Here is a 4,867-nt window from a genome sequence, read left to right on the forward strand (position 1 = left end):
AAAAAAAAAAAAAAAAAAGAGGAGGGAAATTCAAGTAGTTTTTACAAAGTATTAAGAATCACAGTGGCACTAAATTTTTCCACAGCACCACTGTGAAACTGTTGCAAAGCCTTTAATATCCTGAAAAAGAATTATTTTCCAATCTCTACCTGGTCAATTAAGGCAATTAACTATCTGCATAGAAAACAAAAAATTTTAATATACACAAGTTCTCAAAAACTAAATCTATTCTCAAAGAGCTACTGGAGGATGTGCTTTTCCAAAATGAAAGAGTAAATCAAGAAAGAAGACACAGACCAGGAAAGAAGGGATCTGTTATAAGCCAAATTGCGTCTCCGCACTCAAGTATGCAGGCTGATGTTCTAACTCTCATCACCTCAGAATGTGACTGGATTTGCAGATAGAGTCTTTAAAGAGATAATTAAGACAAAATGAAGTCATGTGGGTGAGTTCCAATCCATTAAGACAAGTGTCATTATAGGAAGACAAGATTACGCTGTAGACATATACAAAGGGAAGACAGAGAAGACAGACATCTGCAAGCCAAGGAGAGAGGTGTCAGGAGAAGTTGACCCTGGGAACACCTTTTTTTCAGACTCCTAGCCTCTGGAACTATGGGAAAATAAATTTCTGTTGCATAAGCAACCCGGTCTGTGGTACTTTGTCATGGGAATCTTAACAGACTATAACAGATCCTACATAAAAAAGATGAAGGGGGTGGACAGGATGATGGGAGGAACACCCCCAAATGACAGCCAAAGCGTGGCTGGAGAGCAAGTAATGCAGACTGGAGCAAGTTAGATGTCTTTAAGAAGAGGAAATAAATGGGGGAGGATTGCTTGAGCATACAGGTTCAAGGTCAGCCTGAGCCAGAGCGAAACCCCATCTCTAAAATTAAAAAAAAAAAAGAAAAAAAATAGCTGGTGTTGTGGCAGGCACCTATAATCCCAGATACTTAGGAGGCTGAGGCGAGATGATCATTTGAACCTAAGAGTTTAAGGTTGCTGTGATCTAAGATGCCATAGCACTCTACCATGGATGACCAAGTGAGATTCTGTCTCAAAAAAAAAAAAGAGAGAGAGAAAAAATGAATATAATGTCTAATATGTTTAAGTATATCAAACATACAAATGAGGGATAATTTGGGAACAAATTACTGATAAGCATATAAAAAACTAAGAAAATCATCAAAAAATAGAGGGCAATTATCAACTCTTCAGAAAATGAAAAGAAGAAAGACAAGGCAATTACCACCTATTCCATGATACACCTATAAACAGTATTTGCATAGCCTTAATCATGAAAGCAGTGAGCACTGATCTGACCCAAATTGTCATTATTAACTATGATGGGGGAAGCAGGAAGTCTGTGTATGGAGGTGTGTGGGAGTTGGGGGGTAGGGACAGGAGGCTTCCCATATACTGCATACTGGTTATCAGTTGGTAGTACCAAAACAGGAAAAATAAAATGTCAAGAACTTAAGGATCTGAGATTTGACCTTGTTTTAAGCTATTGTAGCCACAGTTCATGAAAGCTGACAGAAGTTATGAAACTCCTGGGACAGAAGCAAAGTACTTTACTACTCACAGCACAGCAAATGAGTTTCTTCATATCAGTTCCCTTTGCTTCACCCTCAGTCCCACAAGGGTGATGTGGAGTGGCCTGAGTGGATGACACTATACATGGAATAGATTTGCATCACAGCTGAGCTATCTTTAATTTAAAAAATCCAATCTTTTATAATGGGCTGTAAACAAACCTCCCCAGACTTTGTCCCAGGAGACATTACCTTTGTTACACCAGACAACAAACTTGTTCTCCACCCTGAAGAGACTATCTTTTCTAATGCTTTGCTATACAGATGTCTACAAAAAAAAATCACTCACAGAAAAAGCCATCAGGTGCCTCTGCTTGTTAGACATTAAAAAATGCAAGAAATTCATGAGGAATTGTCTCACATCTTCATGAAATTATAATATGAGCAAACTATAGAAGGTCCTTAACTTAATCATGGTTCGACTTATAATTTTTCAACTTTAGAGTGATGTGAACCCATATATATTCAAAAGAAACATACTTCAAATTTTGATCTTTTCAATACTTTATTATAAAATAGGCCTTGTGTTAAATTATCTTGCCCAATTGTAGGCTTATTTAAGTGTTCTAGGCACATTTGAGGTAGGCTAGGCTAAGCAATGATGTTCGGTAGATAAATGTATTTTCAACTTATGATATTTTCTTTCATTTTTAAATTTTTACTTTTTATTGAAACAGGCCTCACTATGTTACCCAAGCTGGGCTAATCCAAACTCCTGGGCTCAAATGATCCTCTCACCTCTGCCTCCCAAGTAAAATATGTTAGACTTATTGGGACATACATAACCCCATTTTAAGTTGAGGAGCAGTTGGTGTTTAGCAATACAGAGCTAAGTATCAAAAGGAATAGTTCAAAGAGTTCTAAGTAGTTGCCCCTGGCTGTGGATATTGGCATTGGGAAGGGGAGTTGGGTACCCAACTACTATTTTCATCACAAGTCTCAAGGAACTATGTGACTCTTTAAACAATGTGCATGGATAACTGATAAAAATGAAAATAAAAAACTTAAAAATATTGTAGAAAACAACCATATATTTTGAAATGTTGAGATTTATCTAAGACTGAAACTATGATTCCAAATTATTAATATTCTAAATAGCCCATAGCCTCATTGTTACCATGGAAAATGTTTAAAAAGCAAATGCTATTATTTATTTATTCATTTATTTACTTAGAGACAGTCTCATTTTGTTGCCCTCAATAGAGTGCTGTGCCCATCACAGCTCACAGCAACCTCCAGCTCTTGGGCTTAAGCAATTCTCTTACCTCAGCCTCTCAAGTAGCTGGGACTATAGGCGCCTGTCACAACGCCCAGCTATTTTTTTGTTGCAGTTTGGCTGGAGCCAGGTTCCAACCCTAGGTATATGGGGCTGGCGCCCAACTCACTGAGCCATAGGTGCCACCCTATTCATTTATTTATTTTGAGACATCATCTCATTCTGGTACCCCGGGAAGAGTGCTGTGGCATTGTCATAGCTCACAGCAACCTCAAACTCTTGGGCTTAAGTGATCCTCTTGTCTCAGCTTCCCAAGTGGCTGGGACTACAGGTGCCCCCTACAAAAACTAGCCTGCTTGGCTAGTTTTTCTATTTTTAGTAGAGATGGGATTTAGCTCTTGCTCAGGCTGGTCTCCAAATCCTGAGCTCAAGCAATCCACCCACTTAGGTCTCCGAGAGTGCTAGGATTATAGGTGTGAGCCACCCTACCCAGCCTAAATGCTATAAACTTGTGACCTAATTTTTACAAATCCTCCCCAAAATAATTGAGCAAAACAATTTCTTCTTCACAATTCATGGTAGAAAATTGGAATAACTTGGCTATCATACCACCTTATAAGGTATAATTTTTTTTTTTTGAGATAAGAGTCTCACTTGATCACCCTTGGTAGAGTGTCGTGGCATCTTAGCTGACAGCAATCTCAAACTCATGGGTTCAAGTGATCCTCTTGCCTCAGCCTCCCAAGTAGCTAGGACTATAGGTGCCTGCAACAACACCCAGCTATTTTTTAGAGACAGGGTCCCGCTCTGGCTCAGGCTGGTCTCCAATTTGTGAGCTCAGGTAATCCACCCACCTCGGCCTCCCAAGTGCTGGGATTATAGGCATAAATCATTGCACCAGGCCTAAGTGATAATTTTTTAATCTAAATTAGCATTGTAGGTCTATTTGCTCCTGGAAAATCTTTGGGGTTTTATTGGTGCCCACTGTGGCACCCCATTACCGCGCCAATAAAAACAGCCGGGACATGGATTAGAAGTACATGCTTGCAAGAGGTGGACTTCCCATAGATGCAGGGAAGCCTCCAGTAACCTCTGCCATGGCCTTTTAGCATTGTACAACAGATGTGAGGGGCCCGCGGGCCAGGATCACATGCTTAAGGATGGCTACGTGCTCCTTCCCCACTGGCTCAACTCCTACCCTGTTGCACCACAAAAGTCCAAGGTTCAACACCTGCTTGCTAGCAAGCAGGGACAATCTTATCTCATTAACACATGCAGCTGCTTGAGGCTTGTCTCCAGGCTGCAAAACATCTGCAAGCTGGCCAGACTGTCCGGCTCCACAGTGCCTCCCTGAAGAACTGGTGACGGCTTCTACTAGGTGCTCAGTTTCTTACAGGGTTTGAGTGGGACTAGAGGGAGAGTAGGATTCATTTACTTTTTTTTTTGAGACAGAGCCTCAAGCTGTCCCCCTTGGTAGAGTGCTGTTGCACCACAGCTCACAGCAACCTCCAACTCCTGGGCTCAAGCGAGTTTCCTGCCTCCGCCTCCGCCTCCGCCTCCTAAGTAGCTGGGACCACAGGCGCCCGCCACAATGCCTGGCTATTTTTTTTGGTTGTAGCCATCATTTTTGTTTGGCGGGCCCAGGCTGGATTCGAACCCACCACCTTAGGTTTATGTGGCTGGTGCCTTAGCCACTTGAGCCACAGGCACTGAGCCGATTCATTTACTTTCAATAAATCAGTCAGGATATTCATCCTCTATTTTCTTCTTTATTTAATCTGTAGAGCAGCTGGGGGGAAAAGTCTACAAGTAGAGCAAGCCAGCTACCAAAAAGGCTTATGCTTTCTTTCTAGGAGGGGAGTTAATAAGCTATATAAAAAACTCAGAAAAAAAGAGGAAATTTGGAAGTAATGCTATCTCAACCTCAGCAGGGAATAAGAAAGAAGAAAGAATTTAGCAGAAGTGTAGAGGCTCAAAATAGCTTCCCAAACCCTCACTGCCAAATTGTGAGTCACATCATTTAGTATAGCTTCCTTGTTAATTTGAAGGGTTGC

The sequence above is a fragment of the Otolemur garnettii genome, unplaced genomic scaffold (assembly GCF_000181295.1).
Source record: "Otolemur garnettii isolate 467f Iridium unplaced genomic scaffold, OtoGar3 scaffold00193, whole genome shotgun sequence".
Lineage (NCBI taxonomy): Eukaryota > Metazoa > Chordata > Mammalia > Primates > Galagidae > Otolemur > Otolemur garnettii.